Source organism: Dermacentor variabilis, chromosome 5 (assembly GCF_050947875.1).
Source record: "Dermacentor variabilis isolate Ectoservices chromosome 5, ASM5094787v1, whole genome shotgun sequence".
Taxonomy (NCBI): Eukaryota; Metazoa; Arthropoda; class Arachnida; order Ixodida; family Ixodidae; genus Dermacentor; species Dermacentor variabilis.
In genome coordinates, this window is record NC_134572.1 from 115,689,683 (window position 1) to 115,714,964 (window position 25,282).

The window sequence follows — 25,282 nt, forward strand, 5'->3', positions numbered from 1 at the left end:
TTGTGTTCAGTGGCCCAGCAAAGTCTACACCCGTAACATCAAAGGGTGGAGCTTGTGTCACGCTCTTACGAGGCAGAGGAGCGACTGTCTCAGTAGTAGCTCGGCTGTTAAAACGATTGCAAGTCGCACATTTAATAAGTACCGTTTTCACCATTTGCCTTCCCCGCACGACCCAGTAATGTTCCCTCAGTTCAGTAAGAGTCTCCAGTGCGCCAGCATGCAGGAGACGACGGTGTGTTGCGCTGATAGTTAGCTCTGTGAAGATATGTCGTTGTAAGACAACTCGGCTGCATTGAGCCTTCCCCCCCCCCCCTTCTCAGCACACCATCGTCGTCTCAAATGACGCTGAGATCACGTATTAGGGAATCGCTTGGCATGTGTGTTGAGTGGCGAAGACGTTGAGCGCCTCTTGGACGGCCTAGAATTGTGCTTGAAGAAGCAAACAAGTGTGTGCATTTTGAACTTGCTCTGTCGTAAGAGGTCCCTCGTATTTCTGGTTGGGGTGCCTGGCGTTGTGAAAAAATTGTTAAATTCAGGCTGTCACTCAAACCAGTCTAGAGAGGGAGCTATATTTTTGCAGAAGCAAGACAGATTCCATTACTATTACATTGTGAACTCTAAGTGTCCTTCTTTCCTCCTCTGTGATGGTCGTGTCAGCGATGCCTTCATGAGTTGGCCAGCAAGTAGATGGCTGCGAAAGCCAAGCAGGTTCATTCCACGAAACTGAGCTCAACTTGAGTGCCTGAGGTGTGACACCCCTCGTGGAAAGGTCGACGGGATTTTCGATACCAGGACAGTGATTCCAAATGTCTGGATCCGTTCGCTGCTGAATTTTCTTGGCGAAAAAAGGTTTCCATTAGTGTGCGGGACCTCGCACCTAATGCAGCGCAATAGATGAGACTGTCCAGAGATACTATTTGGCTTTTGGAAGGTTCAGTGACCGCTTCATATATTCCCTCAGTCGAGCTCCTGTCACCATGCCCATCAATTCCAGTCTTGGAAGAGAAATTCTATTAATCGGTGCTACTCAGGACTTTGAGAGGACCAAGTAACCTTTGCTTCCTTGACCCCAGAGATGCGCAAATATATAACTGGGCCGTAAGCTTTGAGACTAGCATCTGTGAAGATGTGTACTTCCTTCCAGCTACCGTTGGGTAAGCTACCATTTCGTCTTGGCACTGTTAACGTCCGTTAAATGGTGTAGCTGAGTGTGCCATTGAGTTTAAGCTGCTTTGACTTCTTCAGACCCCCATCCCCCCCAAAGGGTCGCCCTACTCAATGTCCAATTCCCACAGTGTCCCACCAAGTATATCAACTTGGTTGTCACTGTGACCGAAGGAATGAGACCAAGTGGATCATATATACGAGCCGATGCCTGAAGGATGAATCGTTTTGTGCTGCTGTTTCAGTCTAGAAAATCTAAGATGGCCTCCATGGAAAATGCTACATGATCTGTGTCCTTATTGCATACAAGTCCGAGGACCTGTGAGACACTTGTTGGACATTCCACGTAGCCAAGGGCGCCTCCGGCTCCTTCGTCGTTGAACAGCTGTTGCAGCTTCTTGAAGTTTGAGTTCTTCTTGCACAGTGTCATGCTTGCTCGATTCATGGTACTATAGTGGCCCTCAGTAGAAATAATGTAGCCTCCTCCACTGTGTTTGCTCCTATTATGAGGTCGTCCATGTAAAGGCTCTCGCTGATAGTTTTTCTTATTTCTGGATAATTTCCTGCCGTGGACATATGGTGGCTTCGAGGAGAAATGGACTACTTGTCATGCCAAAAAAGAAAAGACGCGTGTCATTCTCCAGACTCAATAGGAGGTTCTAGGCCTTCATCCGGTGGAACATGTCCGTACCAGAAGAATCAGAGGGCATCGCGATCCGCCGACTGTACTGAAATTTGCAGAAATGCTTTTTCAAAGTACGCAATTAATCCAATACGATGAATTCTGTAGTTCAGCAACACCTTAAGCAAATCTGGACTAAAGTTCGGTCCTGGTTCTAGGGATTCGTTGAGAGATATACAACCTGCATCGAGAGAAGATGCGTAAAATACGCCTCTAAGCTTGGTAATAATAATAATAATAATAATAATAATATTTGGGGTTTTACGTGCCAAAACCACTTTCTGATTATGAGGCACGCCGTAGTGGAGGACTCCGGAAATTTTGACCACCTGGGGTTCTTTAACGTGCACCTAAATCTAAGTACACGGGTGTTTTCGCATTTCGCCCCCATCGAAATGCGGCCGCCGTGGCCGGGATTCGATCCCGCGACCTCGTGCTCAGCAGCCCAACACCATAGCCACTGAGCAACCACGGCGGGTCTCTAAGCTTGGTCGAAATGCTCTTAAGTCTAAATACAGCACGATGAGGTATGTAGTATCCTCTGCTTGCGTCGTTGTTGATTTGTTCCGATGGAAGTCGTTTCGGGAACCCTTGTTCCGGGTACTGACGGATAGCCTCGTCATACTTGATCTGGATCGTCCCATCTTTTATTAGCTTCTTCATGAGGTTACAAGCGTTTGTTTGCAACAGCTTTGTTGTCGGCGAGTTGCATGTTCAGGGGTTTCCAGGGCAGTGCTTCCTCATAGCGCTTGTGCATTTTTTCTACCGATGCCGAAAATGTGCTCATGACTTCTTTGCTTTCTTCGTTCGTATGAACACATGAGTCAATAATTCCAATGCTCTCAAGTTCCCAAAACAATTTAAGCTCCTTAAACAAGCTGGTTGTGTCGGCGAACACTCCGGGACGAAGTACTGCCACGGTTGAGCAGCAGGCAGCTGAGCGACTGCTGGGAATCGCTCCTTGCAGGGTCCAACCAAATTCGGTCTTTAACGCAACTAGTGCGCCTTTCAGCTTCTTGACTTCACCACACAGGGAAGTCCAGTAATAGTCCACCCCAATAAGGATGTCAATCGCGCTTATCGTCAAATGGGCTGGTGCCACAGTCACGTCTGCCCAGTGGCGTAGCAAAGGGGAGGTGGGGAGGGCATGGGCCCCGGGTGCACGGGGCCAGTAGGGGGGGGGGGTTGTCACATACGTCTGAAGACACCCGAAAATTGTCGATATCCTCGCCTTGCTCGACTACACCCGGGGGGGGGGGGTGACAGAAGATCTAAGGGCCCCGGGTGCCAGACGACCTAGCTACGCCACTGCGTCTGCCAGTTCATCCATGTCCACTTGGACACTTCTTTAGGATGTCCTCAGGAACATGAAGCCGATCAGAGCAGATCTCTGGTATTTCCAGAGCTTCGATAAAGTGCTCGGTCGTATTGACTTAGCCAAAATTTTTACCCTTCTGCGCTTCTCTTTGATAATGTTTCTTGCTCCTCCAAGTGAGTAGATTATGATGTCCTCTTCACCTACGACCTCTAGTTGCAGCTCACGTGAAAGGTTTTTAGTGACAAAGCTTCGTTGGCTGCCTCCGTCAAAGAGGAGACGGGTGAGCGCTCTTCTCCGTCCCTCTGCCCATACTTGAGCGGTTTGGAGCAGCCCAGTTGGTACCTTTTAAGATTTCTTTTCTGCTGAAGAATGCAACTCTGTGGCTTTGTTCTCGGGTGGCTTCCATGTGGGGTCACACATCTGAGTCAGATGTCCTCTGCCACATTTCTTGCACTTTATTCTTTTGTTGCGGCATTCCCTTGAAATGTGCTCTTTTATGCAGGATCGGAAGCACCGTCCAGCCGCAGTGAGCCTTTGCTTCTCTTCATCGAATGAGATCTGCGCCTGACACTCGCGAGCCACATGATTTCTTGCAGCACGGAATGCGCACGGATCGGACTGCTTCGAATTACACACAGAAAAAAAGAAAAGCTGCCGACCCTTTTTGAGGTCTGCTGTCTTCTTTGTGTCGATGTTAATCTCGATCCTCCGGCTTCGAGATTACCAGGTGGCAGTGCCTTTCCCCGGCTCTACTTCTGTTTTCAGAAAAGCTTGCAAACTCTTGATGCTGATCCCGTCATTGCTGCTTACAGCGGGAAGTCCTTTATGGTATCCGACAACAACATCGGTTGACAGAGTGCCGAGAAGAGCAGGGCACCGTAACTGACCGTTTTGACTACGAGCGCCGGGAGACCAGCAATATTGCGTTGCAGGTGGTCACAGAGTCGACGTAGGCCGATGTGCTTCTTTTCGTTCCGTACCGGTGGCAAGTCGAGTAACTGAGTCAGGTGTTCTTGGAAGCGCTCGGAAGCGCTCTATTAGAAGTTCGAGGACATTGATTTAATTTGCCTCACTCACTTGAAAGCCGGCAATGGCCCCTTCGGCTTTTCCCGAAAGCACCGATCGCCAGTACAGAAACTTCTCGGCGTTGGAGAGGCCGTCGTTTCCGTGCATCGCTTGCTCTAACTGCTGCCAGAAGGACTGCCACTCCGTGGCGGCGACGCTAAATCGTTGTAACTCGAGCTTCAGCAGTTTCATTTTGGACTTTGTCCCCGCCGGAGGGCCGTCGGTCTGCGCCCGCGTCGCCGCCATTTCTGCTTGTTTTGTTCACAGGCCTTCTTCTGCTTCCTGGCGGAGTTTTGCCATGTGTGCGTCGATACGGTCGTTGTATTATATGACCCGTACATAATGTTGCTATGCAGCTTCGTCTTGCACTAAATGCTCGATGGCTGCGTCCACCTCGTTTAGCTGTATTTGGAGGGCGCTAAGCCTCGCAGACAAGACATTATGAGCTCCTTTGTATGCGTGGCTCTCCAAGAATAGGTCAGCTTCAGAAATCAGTTTAGTCACTTGAGTTCTCAAAACACTTCTTTTCAGTTTCAGCCATTCCATCATGGCATCAGTGTTAACAGTTCGCTTACCGCTATGGGGCTTGAGTCGTGGTGTCCGTTTCGGCTGGGTTTGGCGTCCCTAGACCTTGTGGAAGGCGCGCCTCGTCGATCGTTTTGTGCCCGAGGATCATTGCTGGTTTTCCCCGAGCACGGTCTGCTGTCCACGTCTGTTGACCTCGTTGCCTCAATGGTAAGTTCGGTCGTTTCACCCGGGTTTCGGCACCAAATATTGAGGAAATTATGGCAGGTCAGAAAGAACAGCCTGCTTTGTTTGAAGTGAACAAAACAACTAACCTTTATTTCGATAGTGATGCTCGCTGCCGAGCGAGTTCGGAGGAGCACAGGGTTGCCTGTTGACAAAAATAATGAGGCTAAAGTTGGCAGTTTCTTCACCAACTTCCGAACATCATGGCAGCAGAATGCCTATACAGCCGGGGTGTGCGAATATGTGAAATCTTTAACACCAATGGAATACTCCCGTTTTTCTAATTTGTCATTCAATTCCTTCAAATTTCTTATAATGTATGATTTAATGGAGTTAACTATGATTACTAAGCCTGCTTGGTAAAGAAGAAAAGATTAGATAGATAGATAGATAGATAGATAGATAGATAGATAGATAGATAGATAGATAGATAGATAGATAGATAGATAGATAGATAGATAGATAGATAGATAGATAGATAGATAGATAGATAGATAGATAGATAGATAGATATTAATGCATATTGTCCCTTGGACGATTCAAGTGCCCCCTTTATTACAACAAGCAACTGTGACAGTCTTTCAGTTCTTGCTGTCCTACGCTCAGTAGAACAACATTCCGAACAGCTGTGATTCTTAAGGGAAATAAGTCTGTTCCTTCTATTACATTCTCCACCTTTCCTCGACATGTTTCTTTTTACACGTTTAGGATCAGGAATATATGCGGCCCTCGAAAACCCTTTGGTTTGAGTATTTGTATTCTATTTCATTCAAAAGTTGAAAAGTTCCCAAAGTTCAAAATACTCCAAAAATTCCATTGTGGACGCTCAACGCCAATTCTGGGACTGTTTCATCATTGAACGTAGCATTCAACCACTGTTTCGCCGCAGTTTTACGCAGCTGTCACTGGACATAAGAGAGTGCTTTAATGAGGCCTTGCGCCACCTTTCCGGTGGTGCGCCAACTAAGACGCCGCTCGTTCGCTCGTTCTTTCTGTGGGAGAACAGAGCACACTTGCGTGCCTGCACGTCGTCTGTCATGCTGTCCCCGCCCGCAAGCAATGAAAGGCGACGGTTATTTGAGGCCACGGATATGCAGAACGGCACGCTAGACCCTTAGATTACTGCACTTCTTCTGTTTTTCGTTGTGTCTCAAGAGACGCAAAACGACATACATGGTATTCTCCGATTTGCTCCGATAGCCGATGGCTCCGATAGCCGCATAGCTGACGAGTAGGTCGATCTCTCGGCGGTAAGTCAAATCATGTGTTACGCTGAACAAGCTTCTGAACAGACCTGGATTATGATGATACTCGAAAATCGAAGCAGCAGCTCCGGCCTGGTCACCTGCTCGTTTCTCTCGCCTGATTTCCAGAAGCCAGCGGTTGGATTTAAACGGATATATTCGACCTAATGAAGATAAGCCCCGAGAAGTTAAGCTTACTTGGGACAGGTAAACTTGCTGTACATTTTGAAACCGCAAAGCATTTGTATCGACTAAAAATATATTTTTACCTTAAGGTTTTCGATGACGCTAACGCGGTGCTGTCAACCCCAGCAGATAAACATGCACAAAACTAAAGATATAGCTCACGCATACAACAGTCACATGTAAGAAGAATAAGAGCACACAGTCAATCACTTATGAAAAAAAAAACAGTAACATTCGTAGTTCCGCCCGAAAGGCGAAGCCCCGATTGCGACAGCAAATTAGTAGACAGCTGTTCGAACTAAGAATAGTAGTTTTATAGGCCATATAAACATGCAAACATTCGCTTACTAACTAAGTTAACAATGATAGAATGTGTAAGCGTTACTCAACGACGCCGTAGAAAGAAAAGGACACACAGAGACAACGCTGTCTCTTTGTGTATGCTTCTTTTTAAGTCCTTGTTCAGTCACGTGTTCACATTCTATCATGGATTCAAACCAACTAGCCCGTAAACGTGTTTTAACTAAATTAACCAGCACGGTGTCACGCACGTGCAGGTAAACATGAACACATCTCGCTCGATAAGCGTGGACACTCGCTGTGAAAATTCTGGAGTGAGGAATCACGGCAGCAGCAAGCGAATTGACCTGCATTCGCTTCAGCGCGAATGAAACGTCGAAAGCACAGCGCATACGAAGCTGCCGGCACTACCCGCACTCTGCCAAAATCGCAGATCGCTTTGAAGATGAGGCCCGCGCGGGCGCGTAGTTTAGCTCTAGCCTCTCTAGTTAAGCCACGTCGCAGATCGCTTTCAAGACACACGAGTACCGGCAACGAGTCTCTACGGCATCCGCCAAAGCGTCTACTACGGCGCCCACGATTCGCGTGGCCAGTGCCGTAGTAGACGCCGCGGTTGTCTCCACTCTGTATGGAGCGGTGGGAGAGGAGGACATCGAGGCTCCGTAGCAGCCGCTGGAGAGGGACGCCCCTCCTCCCTCGCGCGCAGTCCCCTGCCTCGCGCGCAACAGGAGAGGGCCCGCATGCGGGACGCGTCCCTCGCTCGCGCACGCGATATTGAACCGCGTTCGCCGGCTCACCCTCGCACACTTTCAATCATATGGAAACTCACGGCGACGGCAGAAATGCGCCTGGAGTGTCCATATATTTGCTATCGCAATAAAAAAAGAAGGAAAGAAACAAAAGAAACGTAGGTAAGAAATTTTTACTGGAAGTCATCGGCAAATCCGCGGACTGAGTAATGATACAAAAGAAACACGCTATAGCTGCTTTCGGACAGCTCGACACAGGTGCTCGGGCAAGTCGAACAAAAAGCAGTTGATTGAGTGGTCTTAGACAGTCTATAGGACGACAGATCGAACTGACGTACACACTTAAGCCAGTTACCATGGTGCTTGCTTTGTTCCGCTTGCTGCTCCTTTCTGCAACGCTGCTGTGGTCTTGCATGCCAACCAAGCTTTTTGCTTTCTCTCTCTCACATGTTTGTCCCACAACTGACCTAGTCTGAATGCAGACCAGGAACCACCCACCATGGTCGATCTGTGCTATCGCGTTTCCACGCTCGAGCATGAGATCGCGAGTACAAATGGAGGCCGCAGCGGATATGCTCCTATGTCATCACGCACACCAGGCCACACACGACGGGTGCAGCTCTCCGCAGTTTCCTTCGATGACAAACAAAAAAAGAACGTTAACTAAGATTCACTCGAGACTCCGCATTTGATCACAAAACACCCGAACCGGGTAATGCAAAAGGAGGTTAAAGAAAAAACTGCTAGAGTGCCAGCTCCCGTAGCTTATTACAAGGAAAGGTGAAGCCAGTGCTTGCCCCTCCTTCACCTGAAATTGATCTTTGTCGGGTGGTCTCCGCTTATAGATTAAGTGATCTGACTCCGTTATTGTAATGCTAGGCTAAATCGAAAATCAAAGCTTGGATGTTCTCAACGAAAATAAGAACTTCTTCTGAATATTGATGACGTTCTTTCCAATACAATGTGCCAGGATATTCAGATTTCACCCTAAAACCAGTTATACAGAGATAAACATAGATAAGTATCTGTCTGGTAAAATAAGCCATGATTAACCAAGGAGGTCGATTAACTCGTGTAAAAGTGTGCGAAAAGCGCTTCTTCACCATTTTTTAATCGTTAATTTATAGTTTTATCGTGCCCCTCCTGCGCGGCCTCACCTTCAGGACATCATTTCCATTCCAGGAGTTTTTGTTTAACCTCCTTGGTAATACAACGGCCATTATTCCAGCTCCGTTCCTTTCGGCGTTTCGTCAGCGTTCCGAAAGGTACACCGCCAATGTTAACACTTGTATCTGCCGTTCTTGAGCTGTGGACCACAACAAATGAATAGAACCAAGAAACAAGATACCTTACATTATTTGGGCCATGTATCCTACGCAACCTCTGCCCTTATATCGCTGTAGCTGGAGACACCAAAAGACATTTTCAACAACCACAGCTCTTGTGTTTCCTCTTCTCGTGTGCATATTTCTCGTTCTAAACCTTCTCCAGTCAGTAGGAGGTGTATGGTGATGATTCTTTAAATTAAATATATATTTCTTGTCCTATTTTACTCATAAGACGGCAGGACTATAGTTATTGCCAGGGTGGGCCACTCGGCGGGGCGTACGATAAGCAGTGAATATTGGAGGATAAATATTTGCGGTATGCAGGCGAGGGTCTGCCGCTAGTGTCCATTCATTCCTTTTCTCCTGCCTTGTCCCGTTTTCTCCAAGGAGCACTCATTACGAGTAACATCAGGAGCCTCAATTGCGTGGTTACATTATGCATGGCCAAGGCCAACTTTAGTTGTAGCAAGCCAGCTTTAGCACATGCAAAGATTTGACTGTCGGGTTAGTTGGTTCAAGACTAGATGAAAAAAGCAGCCCTACCAGACGGGACGAAAGAAACGGGTCTGTGTGCTCCTTCTTGTTTCGTATGGTCTGATAGCGCTGTTTCTTCATCCAATGCAAGGATTGCGCCTGAAAGGTGAGAGTAGAGCCACGTGACCGTGGGAGTGCCACCTGCACGTGCACACCCGCGGGTGCAAACACGTCATTTTGAAGGTCGCTAAACGCGGTGACAACCCGCTCGCGAGCACCGACGACCGCGCCGAAGGCGCACTTGTATCTGCGCGCTTGCTTCTAACCGGGTGTCGGTGCAGCCGTCAGTGGCAGTGGCCGTGGCGGCGGCAGCAGCGGAGCGCGCGGATCGATCGGGTCGGCCACTGGCTTGAGCTCCGGCCGGGATGCGGGGAACCGGAGCCCCGCACGCGGTCGGCACCATCCGGGTTTAACAAGTGCGCCCGCTCTTCTCGGGCCGTGATGCACTGCCCCTCTCCCGCTGCCTCCCGAGTGCAGTGAACTTCGACATCGAACTTCTCCGCTTTATAGTTAGGGCGCGAACTGATGGCGAACGATGGGGGAGGAGGGGCAGAACTCGCTCGCGTTTGCTAGTTTGTCGGTGGCCGGAGGATGAATGCGAAGGATGGATCGAAGCAACGAACGAACGCACGGACGAGCGAACGAATGGGCAAACAAACGAACAAACGAACGAACTAATGATAATATTAAACGGTTAAATTAACGAAGGAACGCGTAGGTGAAAGAAAGAACGAAAGAACAAATAATGAATGAATGAATGAATGAATGAATGACACGCGCATGAATTCTTCTTGTGTGAACTAGGGTGGTAGCCCGTGTCGTACCGTTAGCTACGTATTTTCGTCGTGTATTCGATCCCAGCGGTCGTCAGCAAGGAAAGCTTCGTATACCTTCCTGTCTGCGGCAAGTCCATAACTTGTGCTGCTTTGCGATTACTTTATATGGGTTATATAACCTAGCATGGGATTCGTAATGACTCTGAATAGGTTGCGGATTCCTCCTAAGGTCTCGCTGATAACGGGACGAAAGAAACGTATTGTTCTTAAAGATTAAATTGTGATCACGCACTTGTACTTTGAGTTGGTTGCCGACATTGCTGTGCGTGAGAATAAAGATCGGTGAGAAGGCGAAAAAAAAGAACTGAAAAAGAAAAAAAGAACCTCGGAAAGCCCATACGGAGAAGACTGAGCTGTTTCTGGCTTTATAGTGAGTGCCGGGCCAGCCCGTAAAGATCACCAGCTAACAACATAAACAGTCCATTACTATTTTATCGTTTGTGGTGTAGTCACAGATACTGTTGATGAATGAGCTAATGGCCCCTACGAAAAAACAACATAAACAAAAACTAGCGTCTCAAACCCGATGTTACACTCATTTCTCCAGCCTTAACACATCAAGGGTGCTCTCTCTACTCTCCATTCTTTCAATGCAGTGTTTCGTCAGAATCGCTCAAGGAGAAGATGGCAAGTCAGTCAGTCAGTCAGTCAAGAAATTACGTTTATTTGAATTTTTCTTGTGTAGGAGGCGCTACTGTCATCAGAGTGTGCCAGCAACTCCTTTTTGCTTATAGCCACATCGCAGCCTGCGAAATCGCAACGGCGCAGGCGCACCGATGAGGATCTCGGAGGCCACGTTCGTGCAAGATAGAACATAGACAAACCAGTTTGAAGAAATAGGTCAACGCTAAAAGAAAAAGCAACTATTTTGACAAAATCTTTATGCGAACGTTTTCTGCCTTGCCGTGTAAGTGTGTACACGTCGTGCTTTGCAATACACTTGGTTAGAATTTCTGAGAATTACGCGTAGCCTCTTTTACTTCTCGCTGGCGCAGGAACATTGACGTTGCCGCTGTCGTGTTCGCGCTGCGACGCCTCATCCTTAAAATGACATTAAAGGGAAAAATAAGGTTGGCTCTATTAGTACGTTACCCTTCTACAATGCCAGAAAAGCCACTCCTACCATGATTTCGTATGGCTTGGTATGGCTTATTATGGCTTGTTAAGCCATAAAATAAGAAACACACACACACACACACACACACACACACACACACACACACACACACACACACACGCACGCACACACACACACCAAAGAAAACGAAAGACGAGTAGGGACACCATCTTGAAGTTCTCGCACCATCTGGTCGTCACGTCATAGACTTTGACGGCGTCTGCTGAGCTTAGTTGAGTTTTCGTCGGTAAAGATGTACTATACACTGCAATATAAAAGAACCAAAGACTGAACTTAACAAGTTTCAAGAATATTGACTGGACTGCAACGGTCGATATAGTTAAAAAAGTACAATGCAGAAATTCATGACGTCACACAGATGTACCAGCGCTAGGGCTTCGGTGCGAAATCGAAAGAGAAAACGGAATTAAATGTGACATTGATTTTCGAGGTAATATTAACCAATATATTATCGCAAAATTAACGGAAATTGAGTACGGAAAGACATCTTTGGTCGGTTTAAGCTGATTTAATGCTTCTTTTAGTAACTTTTTAAAACCTGTATTTCGGCAACAATACAAGGGGAAACGCCGCTATCCAGCGGAATTTGCCCTAGCAAACGCCAAACTTCGTATAATCTCCTGATCTGCATTCTGCGCAGCGGTGCGTTTGCCATCAGGGCTGTACTGTAAACCCATTCCTGTGGCTCACGACGCCCTGTGCATCTGCAACTTGACAGCCAACGAGCTTACGTTGAAATGTTGGCTTCGAAAAATTACATTAAAGGGGGGCACTTTGTAGACTCTTCAGCGGCTCGTCCAATAAGAAACTGTTCTTGGAGAAAATATTTGAAACTTTCCTGAGAATGCAACGTTCCCTCGACGCCCAACAGTAGCAATGTGTTCTTTACCCAGTGATTTATTGGCGCTCTCGTAATATTGTAAACTTTAAATGTGTACCTTTCAGCCTGTAAATGCAAGAAATGTGCAGATAATGATGACAGTCATGCTTGAGCAGTTCCACAATACATGGTCATCTGTTGTCGCCTCTTAGGCTAAAATTACAAAAAAATTTATAAGTAAAATGCTCACGCAGATATTGTGTTGTCCGTAATCTTGACTCGATCCATAGATTTTGATTCAATCGACATCTTCTTAACACCCGACGAAAGATAACCCGGACATATGAACAAGCACTGTTCTTACAATTATTTACTGCTACACGATGGATAATAGCTTTAAGTACGAAAACTTGCGTCGCTATCAAAAATACTTGCACAAGAATATGGAACGCCGACGCCTTCAACTTATGCGGCGTGATTGCGTAACCTTTTTTGCATGTGTCCTGCTGTTTACATCGAATAAGGACAGGATCCGCTCGTACACTAGCATGCTTATTTAAGATAGGGCATATCCATTGTACGGCATGCGACGAGACAGGAGACACGGTACGCTTCCTGTTGTCGTGCCCGAACTACCGAGATGAAAGGGACGCTCTTCTGGAGAGCCTGCAAAAGAAGGACCTTCCACATGCGTACCTGCAACACCTTAAGTTCCCCGGAGGATCGGTTATAGCGTGCAAAGAAGATTCACGTCTGCTTACCGCATTCTTAAGAGAGACTGGTCCGATTGACATGCGGTGAAACACATGCGGAGCAACTTCCGGCCTTGATCGCCAGGCTCAACGCGCTTGTTGTATACAACCCGCTACCACCACCATGACAAATATACTTCCATGGAACGGAGGAGTGTTGTTATATCATACTATTGTTCAACAGTTATTATAGTCACCAATGATTCAATAATGTAACACACTAACAACATAATGACGCTAATAATGAAACAATGATTATACTAACCAATTACCTCAGAACATTAAGTATAAAGGCCACATTAAACCTCTGGTTCATCTTTTCCCTTCGGCATCATCTGTACAAAGTACAGAGCAACGCAGTCACGCACTCACAATGACTTTCAACTAGAACATACATGGGCTGGAATGGTCTGCCGGCATTATTAGTTGTGTGCAACCCCGCTCTATTCGAAACCGCCTTGATAAACCACGCCTAATATTAGAACCATGGTGCAGAATAAGGCATTCTGCAACTATTGTTGCTACTGTAAGCGCAGTGCAGGTAATGTACATACGAAGCTTCCATTCTTTCCTTGTGCATTCCAAATCTGCTGATAAAGAAATTTATTTAGTGAGGTTACATATGTTTCTAATTATTTATAATGCAATTCTGTGTACATGTTTTAACGCTGTCTATGTATACTTCTTCACTTCTAAATGTAAATGCTTACACTGAGGGTCCTGTAAATAAATAAATAAATAAATAAATAAATAAATAAATAAATAAATACAGCTGCTGGCACGTTTATCTAGAGCGCTGAATGGTGAGAACGGTGAACGGTGAGGGTAGTAAGTTGTCGCTGTCTATGTACCGTGGCCCACCGGCTCGAGACAACTGGCTTTGAGCATGGGTTGCCAGATGACCTGGTGTCCACTACCCCCTGCTCCTCATCGACATGCAACTGGCTTTAACTGCTCAACTTTACTAACGATCCGGCTCCGTGCCAGGCGTGCGACCCAGCAGTCGCCAAAATGCAATGCGGAGGTGTGCCTTATCTTCACTTATCGCTTACTGAAGCGACTGCATCCGCTGCACAAAGAGAAGCACGACCAGCGGTGGCCTGCCACTGATAAAGTGTACTAGAAACAGCATATATATAGTCGCTGCTTCTTTAGAAGGAAATTGCGTCGACCCAGAGATTTCCGCTAGACGCCCCAAACGCACTTTGGCGAACACGACTCCCTGTGGGCTGAACTGTATGGAACGTGCCACTGGGATACTGCGTTAAATGCGACTTTAGAAGGCACGACAGCAATGCGGCCCGTGTACGAATAATAACTCGGAACTGACAGGTGTAAAGCGCGCGCATCCCACGTGCCAAGCTCCGACTCTGTGACACGTTGACCCACTGCTGGAATGTCATCAACAGACGCTCAGTTACACATTTTCTTTTTCTTTTTGGGAGGACGAATGTTACAGACAAATTAGAAATATTTCCCCATTTCAAAAGGGAAGCATTGCAAATACCCAATGAAATTTACCGTATCGTTAAGAATAAATACTGAAGATATAGCTTCTTGCAGAAAAAAGTATATATAAACAAACTTTGGCGATTCATTCGGCTTGAAACTTATTTATATAGCGACAGTAAAGCCGTCGGACGAAGCACCACAACAAATAAATGTTTGAATTATCTCTCTCTCTCACTGTACGCTGCCGCCGTCGCTGACGTTGTGTTTTCAGTACTCGGTCCATTCGCACATTGACACCACATGAGACGATAAACTCGCGCATTAAGAACGAGAAAAACAAAAACAAGAAACAAGAAAACAAACAAGAAAGTATTAGGAGACAAAATGAGCATGCAACGTGATTTTATATAGTAGAAAACAATTATGGAGACCCAATGCGCTTGTTGAAATCTACGCGAAGGGAAGCTATCGGGAGGTGCCTAATTAAATGGTGCAAACAATTAAATACGAAGCGTTCAACAATCCGTCTATTTTCATCCCATGCAACGTGTAATCTCATGCAATGTTTACGCACCGCACAGGTCGCAAATGTAAGAGCATGCAATGTTGATGTTTTACGCACTAAGCCATTCAACAAGCTATGGCGAAATGCCAACACCACTTCAGGCGTATACCTACAGAGCGGAACACCGGAACAGCATTGTCACGAGAACCAAGGCGATGTTGGGTCCTTGTCGAGGAAAAATGATGTGAGAGGTGCAGGAAAATAGAAGAACAACGCACATCTAAGGCGCCTTTTGTGTTACCGCACGAGTATGTGAACATGCACGTTTAGGGCTTTTCTGCAGTACAGATTAGGGATATTTTGCAGTACAGATCCCGCACTGCAGAATATCCGGCGCCAGGCACGCCTGCTCCGCGAATGCGGTCACGATGTCACCATTCACTGGGTCCCTGTGCACTGCGGTATCCCCGGAAACGAAAAGGCTCATAGACTGGCGCGCGCTCATCTCTCTACCGCGCTAGCCAGAGCCTCCGATAATCCTTATCCTCTCTTAGCTACCACACCTGAGGTAGCAGACCCAACGGCAGACAAGCATGTGACCAAACAACGACGTGCCGCCTACCTCGCAGCAGTGGGCAATCCACTCTCTATACCGTCACTTCCACCGAAGGTATTCACACGGCGAGAGTCAGTCTTGCTTCGGAGAATCGAGACAAGCACCCTCCTTACTCCTCACTTGTTGAACCGTTTCCACAAGGGTGGCACACCACCACCCGTAAGTGGGTTCTGCTCCATGTGCACATGTCGTGCTGATCTAAACCACCTTTGTTGGGAGTGCCCCCTCTACATCCCCCCAAGGCTTCGTGCCCTGGCCACCATACAGCGGGGACCCTGGCCTTCTTCTCTCCGGACTTGGGCTTGCCCGGATACCACGTCTCCGGACCATGCCATCGAGCTCTGGCGAGCACTGCTGCTGTTCCTTCAGGACCCTGCAGCACCACCCGTCGGCGATCGGCTCCGCGACAGCCACAAGCGTCATGCTGCCCCCACTTAGCTGCCTCCAGGACGTTCATTAATAAAACGGAGGCAGCCTTACCCTTCCCCTTTTCCAACAACACCCCTCCTCTTTCCACCGCAGCGTCTTCGACGCATTTCATGTGGAATAAACGTGGTTTCATTCATTCATTCAGTGGCACATATTAACCATGGGGCACTCGCCAGGAATTGGCACATACGCCATGTCACGAGAAAGGGAGCATGGTCAAATGTAGGCAATTATAAATAAACCGTTCATATCGCGCGCTATTTTATAGAGAGGTCTGTGTTCATTAGATATGTATACCGATGAGGCGACATTGTATGCACATGTTTATATCGTCATTTTATTGTTCAATAAAGCTTAACAAGGATCCGAACACTTGCACTACATTAGGATCATCAAGCAGTGCTTTTATATGCCGGCTTACTCACCGAGCAACCGTCGGGTGCGGAACCGTGGTGGCCTAGGCAAAGAAAGCTTCGCTTTAAAATATCGAAATAAAATTCGAACACAGCAAGCTCACACACAGTGCAACACAGATCATACTTGTACGCTACTGCGCAGAACAATATCTCTGAAACTAATGACAAGAGTTGAATAAACATTCGGTACGAAAGGAATTGCGTGCTTCGCTCACAACTGAAAAATAGCCGATAAGAAAGAGTCGACAGTACGCTTGTTCGTTACCTCTTGTGAAAGGCTGTTCCGTTCTCTTATCGTTTTAGGAAAAAAAATGAAAATTGATAAGCGATAGTTCTAGCCTGGGGCACAATAAGGGTAAGTTCGTGCTTTCCGTGGGTACTTCTACAGGTGTTAAACTGTAAGTATTTGTCAAAATTCATTTTAGTTTGGCCGTTGACTATCGTGTAAAGCATCTTCAGATGGTGTAGCTTACGGCGTTCCTCGAGTGTTGGAAGACCAGACCTTGAACGGAGATCAGATAGTGACACTTGTCTTCCGTAGGCATTAAAATAAACCTGAGTGCTCTTTTTTGTGCTTTTTCCAGCCTGTCTGTATTAGTCTTAGTGTGCGGGTCCCAAACGACATCACCATATTCAAGTAGAGGACGCGCCAGTGAAGTATAACCAACTAGTTTTGTCTTGCTCGTACAGTGCTTTAGAGGTTGCCGAAGTAACCATAGTCTTTTTGAGGCTGACGACAGTGACAGTGACAATAACTTTATTAGAGTGTCCTGAGGAACTTGATTGGGGGGAACCGAAGGCTCCCCGATCAAGTTGGTGGCTCCGCCCACGACGGGACAGGGAGATGGTGACTCTCCGCAAACTATGTTTTTAATGTGCGCACTCCATCTTAATTCGCGAGAAATTTCAATCCCTAGATATTTAAACGTATCGACAAGAGTAACGCCAACGTCGTTAATTTTGTATGCATACGATAGTGGACTCTTCTTTTTTGTTACGGTCATTTGGGAGCACTTAGGGATATTTAGGCTCATTTTCCAGGTCTGGCACCAGTTAGAAATAATGTTAGAGAATTTCTTAAGAGTAATTGATCATCTTTAGTTTGAATGGCATGATAAACAACGCAGTCTTCCGCGAAAAATCGGCTTTGTACAGCAGTGTCAAACGAAAGATCATTCAGATAAACAAGAAAAAGTAATGTTGAGGTACGCCTGAAAGGATAGAAGCATTGATGATTTAGAGTCACCTATTTGAACATATTGTTGGCGTCGCGTTAGGTAGAAGTCAAGCCACCTCAGAATACGCTCATTTCTAAAGAGATGCTTTAGTTTTAATATCATTTTGAAATGCGACACATGGTCAAAGGCTTTTTCAAAGTCTAGAAAGATTATGTCGGCCTGGTCACTATTATCAAGAACTGCAAACAATCATTAGTAATGTGGAGTAACTGTGTTACTGCTGAAAGGCCACGCCTGAATCCGCGCAGACTGTTCATGAAAAAATTGTTGCCTTCTAGGAAGCTGCTTAAATGTTTGAAAGGAAAATGTTCTAGTAACTTGCTAGCTGTGCACAACAACGACACCGGGCGATATTTAGTTACTGTGATCTGATCGCCAGTCTTGTGTGTCGGTATAACTTTGCCTATTTTCCAGTCAGAAGGAACTTCTCCTTTCTGCAAACTTTTGCTAAAGATAATATAAAGATACTTGGCACACCACTCCGCGTATCTAAACAAAAATGCATTTGGGATTTCGTCGGGTCCCGAAGATTTCCTAATGTCTAAGCTAAGCAATGCTGAAAAAATACCTTCTTCGGTGATTATTAGCTCTGGAAGTTCATACATATTTGCGTGGCTGAAATCTATATTGTTATCGGCACTGCGCAGAAAAACGGACGAGAACTAGTCGTTGTATGCCGTTGCTATACAGGTTGGGACAGTGACGTCCTTGTCGTGTATTTTCAATTTATTAACTGGTTCCTTCTTTTGCGTCAAGTGAAGCCAAAACTTTCTCGAATCGCTGGAAAGGAAGTTGTGCATTTTGACGTTAAAAAAAGTGAATCTGGGCGATTTTATTTTTGAACGCAAATCCGATCGCAGCTCAGCCAAGGTGCCGCTATCTCTCTGGTTTTTAGACGATAGTCGTTCTACGCGTCGCATTAGATGAATGATTTTGCGCGTTATCCAGGGGCTTCGACGTTCGCTCTTATGTTTTTTCGGGATATATTTATACATGCAATGACGCACCGCACATTTGAAGTGCAGCCACAAACTGTTAACAGTTGTAAAGTTTCTGTGACACTGTAAAAGAAATCATAGTCTTGCTCTAAGAAATCTAATATGCTGACATCCGCATTATTAAAATCATAGTAGGGCCAATTGGCTTGCTGCGCTCAGCTTTACGCCACAGTTGGCTTTTAAAAAGGACAGAGAAATGGTCCGATATACCGGGCACGATATCGACAGTATAACCTAGTTGACTGACGTTTTCGGATATGAAGACGAGGTCGAGAACCGAACTTGATACGGCAGTCTGGCGCGTTGGGGTATGAACTACCTGACGTAGATCGAATGCATATGCGATGTCTAGCAACAGATCCGCGTGTTGGCATGTTGAAGTAGCACACATCAAGTCCCAGTCTATATTAGGCATGTTGAAGTCGCCACTCATTATAACGCAACTGTAGCGCTTTCTGTTGTCGTACAGAAAGTCGTGTAGTGCCTCCAGCATAGAGATGTCAGCATTGGGTGGTCTATAGACAGCTCCGACAAGTGCGTTTTGGCCGTAAAGTTTCGCAGCAATCCACGCCATTTCAATCTGCTTATTGTGTGGGACCAGCGTATACTGAGTGCCCTTCTTCATCATAAATGCCACACCTCCCCCTCTTGAACAGCGATCATGACGGATAATTTCATACGTTACAGGTACAACATCTGCATCATCTATGCTATCGTGAAGCCAAGTCTCTGTTACCGCGGTAATGTCAGGATCGTAAGCAATGAGTAAACCTTCCAGGTCGTCGCTTTTATTTACAATGCTTCTAGCGTTGACATTCATTAAGGATAAAGCTCTTCGGTAATGAGAAACTATCGGCTGCGGTGGGGTGGGTTTGGATTGCACTGTTGGGTGCAGTCATCCCAAGAGCGTGGTCATTGCCTAGTAGACTGAACAAGTTCGTTCCGCGCCTCATTCCAAAAGTAAAGGGTTCCATTGATTCTAACCTTGTCGAAAACAAGGATGATCTTATCCCCAGTAGACCTGTTTACTTTGGTACTTGCCCAAAGCTTCTTGCGGATAGACTGTACCCTCCGAAGTCCTCCGAAATACTGAATTCCGTATCTCGCAATTTACCACAGTTTTTCAATATCCTAAATATGTCTCTCCCATCAACAAGTTTCAGAATAACTGGACGACACTTATTCTCTGTTGGCTTACCGATTCTGTGGATTCGTTCAATGCCCACGTTGGGCAGCTTCAACAGGTCGTCAAGGATATCTTTCGATACTGTCCGCTCAAGAGAGGCAATATGCTCCACTTTTGCTTCCTTTACTCCAAAAATGATGAGGTTACTACGTCTGCTTCGGCTCTCGAGGTCGTCATTCTTTAAAAGTAATCTGTCAACTGTCTCTTGCAAGGCATCAACTTTACTTGTATATTTGGTGACCGTTGAAGCTATATGTTATACAATTTCCTGTCAATGGCGTTCAGTTTATCGGTAGACTCTTTAAATTTACTGTTCGTCGTTTGCTTGAGGTCTCGTATGTCGTCGCGTATGACTTCAAGAATGTCTTCTGTAGAAGGACCCGGATTAGACTCAATGTCTCCATAACACGGTAACAAATGAACAAAACAGTGATACATCATCAATGTAAGATCAAGGATGAGCTTTTGGAGGGCTTATAGAATGACGCCGTGGCTGACCCGTATTACTGAAATACACGGAACAAGGGAATGTAGGTCGACAAAGTTAAGCCTAGTTGACTTCGCGGAAACTCGAGGAGTTAACATTCAGCTGAAAGTGGAGAGAAAGTGGCAGGAAAGCAGAAGATGATCAAGCCCTCTCACTAACAACTTCACTGCGATGCACGCAACGCGGTCTTCGTCCAGCGTGAGCTCGCGCGACCCCCGAAACAGGTGCTCCGAAGGCACCGAGTCTGTGTATTGTCGCAGGGGCGTGAGTTCGACCCCCACGGGTGGGATAGTGGGGAAAATTTCGTCTTTCCTCTTTACACGGTGACAGCGAAGCTGAGGATTTGAAGGTGGCTTGACAGCAATGACACAGTAACGACGACGGCATGACAAGGACGCCGTAATAGAAAAATCCGGTCCGACAGGTACAGCAAAGCAAGCTTCGGGAGCGTTCTTACTGATGTCGCAGTATAGAAAGAACAGGAACTTAACCGTACACCCCAAGAAGGTTTTCACGTCATGGGCGGTCAGGATTATGGGACACTGCTCTCATTATCTATAGCCTGTCGCATGCGACAGTGAAACAATTTCTCTCAGGATCCGTCGATCTTAGCACGCTTTTGTGCACGCTAAAAAAAAAAAAAAGAAAAGAAAGACGTTAGATACCGGTGTCTTACGCGTGAAAAAACCTCAGTTTGACTATGAGACATGCCATATGGAGGCCTCCAGATTATTTTTGACCACCCGGGCATCTTTAATGTGCGCCTAAATCTAAGTAAAAAAATCGCCTTGTATTTCGACCGCATTTCGTCTTCGAGGCTGGTGTCGAACCTAAAGCCTCGAGATCAGCAGCGCGATGCCACAGCCGCTAAGCAACTAAGCTAATGATGCAAATGAGCTAAATGATGTATCACTACCACTTCATGTAGTAATACTAAGAAATATGGTTATATGTGTGGCGCTTTCTGCAATAAGAACTCTCTATACCACCATGGCTGTCTAGTAGCTTTGGCGTTGCACTGCTAAGCCGGACATCGCGGCAGCAAACCCCGGTCGCGTGGGCCCCGTTCCGATTGGGGTGAAATACAAAAACTCCCGTGTAGCGTACCTTGGGTGCACGTTAAAGAACTCCAGGTGGTCAAAACTAATCCTCAGTCCAACCCCCCTCACATGTCCCCCCCCCCTACCCCAAACGGCGGGTCCCGTATACATACCGTGGTTTTGGCACGTTAAATCCCAGATTTCAATTATTTTTTCAAAGAAATTTTTTTTTTCAGTTTTGAGAGCGCCTTAGGTAGCTGGTATTGCTTCTCATTTGGAGTCTAAAAAACAAGGGTGTGCCGTAGTCGTTATTGCTCCAGTACACGGCCACTACAAGAACACCGGCAGCGCCTCCCTGCTATATATATATATATATATATATATATATATATATATATATATATATATATATATATATATATATATATATATATATATATATATATATATATATGCTTTGCAGAAAAGTAGAAGCCTGCTTACGAGGAAGGCAGCGAACAGCTACAAAGAGACTTCATGCTTAAAACAGTGGACTTCTGTCACTACTGCTTTTAAGAGATTTAAATCGAAATTCTTTGAGACACGTTTTACGGTAGATGCAGAAATTCGGTAACTTCGTAGGTGAATTCCGTTTGACGAATGGGTCACTATGTGGGCAAAATTGTGCGAGCTGGTGAATACAGCAAAGGTAAGTAATTTCTCAAAGCTAAGTTAAAGTGTTTCGAAGTTTTTTTAACGGTGTTCAACATATTTAGTGATCGTTTGGTCGTTTTGCTAGATATTCGGCGCAGAAAAGGGCTGAAACAACATGTTCTTGTATGTTTTCTTCTTTTTTTTTCCAGTTACGTATGCAGTCAGCACCGCGAGCTATTACGCAACGTTCTGTATAGTGGTTCCTCCGTTAACACAATACACGAAATGCCACTAACTGCTGGAATGTGCGGAGCAACGCGTTCAACCGTTTCATATTGCCGCGCCACGGTTCTGGTTCCCAAAGCCCTCCCAACGAGCGACGGAGCTCGCGCGCGCGAAGGGGGTCACGTGACCACCTCTCTCGGGCGCTCCGCGTTGCGAGAAGAGGGCCGCGCTCGGCTCGGAAGAACAACGTGGGTGCGGGCGAGGAGGCTCCCCAGCGGTGGCGAGGAGGAGGAGGACGCGAAAGTGCGCTCGCCCGCAAGGCTCGGAAGAGCGAAACCGAGCGAGGAGCAACCACGGCTCAGCGTGTAGCCAAATACGCACGGTGGTCGACGGTGGTTTCTTTTCTTCGCCTCCCCTGCACGCACGTGCGATCGGCCCTACTTGTACGCAGATCGTGCACCGCGCTAGGGAAAATTGGGTAAACAGAGAAGCGGAGGTAATTAGCGACGGGGCTTCCAGTGTTCGCTCGAGAGAGCGTTCGGCCAGAGAGAGAGCTGCTTTGGAAAGCGTGGGTAGGGAGAACGCACGCGCGCTTTTTCCGACGCGCGAGGAGAGCACCACCGTCGCCGTGAGGAGCTTCCACGATTGCAGAAGCACGAAGAAGGCAGTGTGCCGCCTCCATTGGAAGGATTCGACGGCTAAAGCGGATCGTTCTTGCATCTGCTCTTTCCCGCCAGAAAGTGTTGTGAGTGTGAGTGAGATTCCGGAGTGAGTTACTCTCCCCAGCGGCGACAGCTTGGAGCGTGTGGTCGCGCGTGCGACGCCTGAGGAGAAGCGCACCAACGTCCGCATAAGTTCGGTATCGCAGCGTCGGCCTTCCGTCATTTTCGAGTTAAACAGGCGCGCCAATAGGTGCTGAGGGGAAGCAGAAGGCAACGCACATCGTCGAGACCGCAAGAAGCACACGCGAGCACGGCACCGTGTTTTGTGCAGCACGTGAAATACAAGGAACCAGCGCCGAGACAAGCAAACAGTCCGGAGCTTGGACGCGATCGACTCACCGTCGGACCGGACTCTACTCGACACGCCAACCGGGAGCGGCGATTAGAGAGCAGCAATGTCGGATACTTCGCCACAGCCCGCCGCCACCGCCGCAGCAGCAACAGCTAAGGGTAAGCCAGGTTCCTTGGTTTTCAGGCGCGAGCCGTTCGAGCAACCCAGCTGTTCGCGGTATATGGCAAGCACCCAGGAAAAATTGAGGGCACGCCTTCTCGTGTTGTTAGACTACACACATGTGGCCGCTCGCGTCGCGCCCGCCGCGACGAGTAGCCTACCCCAGCCGAACGAAGGTCGCTCCGGTGCTATTTCGACCGCGCAGCGCGTGCCGGGAAGCTTGTCGCCATCGTCCCACTCGGTCGCGCTTGACTCATCAGATATTCGGGCGCTGTGCCCGCTACAGAAGCGCCTCCATTGACTGCAAGCGCGGTTCCCGACTGTTGCACGTCCGCGCCCACGACGACGACAGCGTGCAGCGCTATGCCGGGATGGCGTAACGCGCTGAGCAGCTAAGACGCGCATAGCGCTGGCATTGCTTAGCGTGAGAAATGAACGACGGGTCAGAAATTTTGGGCTCCAAAGATCACGATCGCACGTGAACGTGCGTTCGCCAGTTATCGAAATATTTTTGCCGTCGCCCTCTAGGCTTTGCACCCGTCGGAGCAAGTGCCGAGCGCGCACTACAAGAACCTATAACACTGCACTCCCGCAGACTGCATGCGGAACACGTCAACCGTACCTAGAGAAATCCGCGCGACTTCTCCTGCATGCCGTAATGCGCTAATTACTGCTGCGTGGAGCATCGAACGTCGCTGCTCCTGCTCGTACGTCACTGGACCACCGAAGCGTGAATATTCTCATCTCGCGACTGGTCACGCACCGTCTCCGATTACAGCTTCGCGCGCGGTGTTCGCGGATCGACCCCGGACGTGGTTTCACAGTGCCGTCGTGCGGCTGCCCCGTATAAGCGCTGTTCAAGGTTCGCCTGCACGCAACGGGTCTCCGAGGCCTGCCGAATACCAATGAGACGCGTCGACGCTGACGCCGACTCCCAACGAAGTGCGTGCTTCCATCGCTCGCGCTCGAAAGGCCCGCCACTGCAGTGACGGCACTGCCACAGACCGCGTGGGCAAGCGCAGTGTTGTGCGCATTGCACGACGGGAGTCCCCCACCCGATCAGGGCTTTCCCTTCCCCCGCTTCGCTTTGTTGTTGTTTTGTTTGCCCTGCGTTCGCGGCGTCGGCTTATGCAACGCCCGCCGTTGGCATCACAAAGTTCATCCGTGGGGGCGTGGCTGGTCTTTGCACGCGCGTCGCGCAGCTTTTGGCGTGGGCGAACAACTACGTTCGACCAAAAGGTGACCTGGAATGACATCCGTTGGAAGCATTTCCGTGAAGACGTTCAGTGCTAGCTGGCGGGACGGCAGAAAGAAACAAGCTCGCACAGGGATCGAAGTGCACGCGAAAGCGCTGACTCTAAATCGAAGTTTATTCACGCACGCCCACGTTTGCATGAATCATTCCAAAATCTCTACACAATAACACAAGTCAAAAGATATAGGAAGAACAGAAAGAAGAAACCAGGCGGCTTTCCAAACCAACTCGTAGGCTCGTTGTCGCCTCTTGAACATTATTAAATAGCTTAGTGCTACATCGCGTACTGTTTTCCTGTGTTATTTTGTGTGATTTCCTTGTTTCATTTCGTGGGATGTGCCTATCCTTATCTGTAACTGCAACGAAGAACAGCGTGCAAATCACCACGAAGGTTTAGTGCCACGCGATGCATATTTATTGATTTATTCAGGTATTTTCATCGCCAAAAGTACTAGCTCCAGCACTACGCACTAAACTAGTATAAGTGCAAGTTAGTCTGATCAGACTATTCAGCAAAAAGAACAAAAAATAATGAAAGGGGGCATGCGGTCGAACTTGATTTGCATCGAAAATCTTTGAGAGCACTGCGGGATCACTCTCAGAGATCCATATTTCGTCTATGAATAACTCGTCCTATGTCTTTGAAACGGTATATGTGATGGCAGGCACTGATACGGCGCACTGTCGCACAGGCGCTTTGATTCGGCATTTGGGTCAAGCCGGACTTGCAATGATGAATTTTGTTATAGCACAGCAACTTACG

At 47.4% G+C, this 25,282-nt stretch overlaps 1 long non-coding RNA gene across 1 annotated transcript in view; it reads right to left on the reverse strand.

Annotated features, from left to right (window-relative positions):
• LOC142583084 (uncharacterized) overlaps positions 1-23,397 on the reverse strand; it is a 33,927-nt gene extending 10,530 nt beyond the window's left edge. Inside the window, exon 1 of the long non-coding RNA XR_012828540.1 lies at positions 23,153-23,397. This is a non-coding gene — a long non-coding RNA (uncharacterized LOC142583084). The remainder of the gene's footprint in view (positions 1-23,152) is intronic.
• Positions 23,398-25,282: the final 1,885 nt, after the last annotated feature.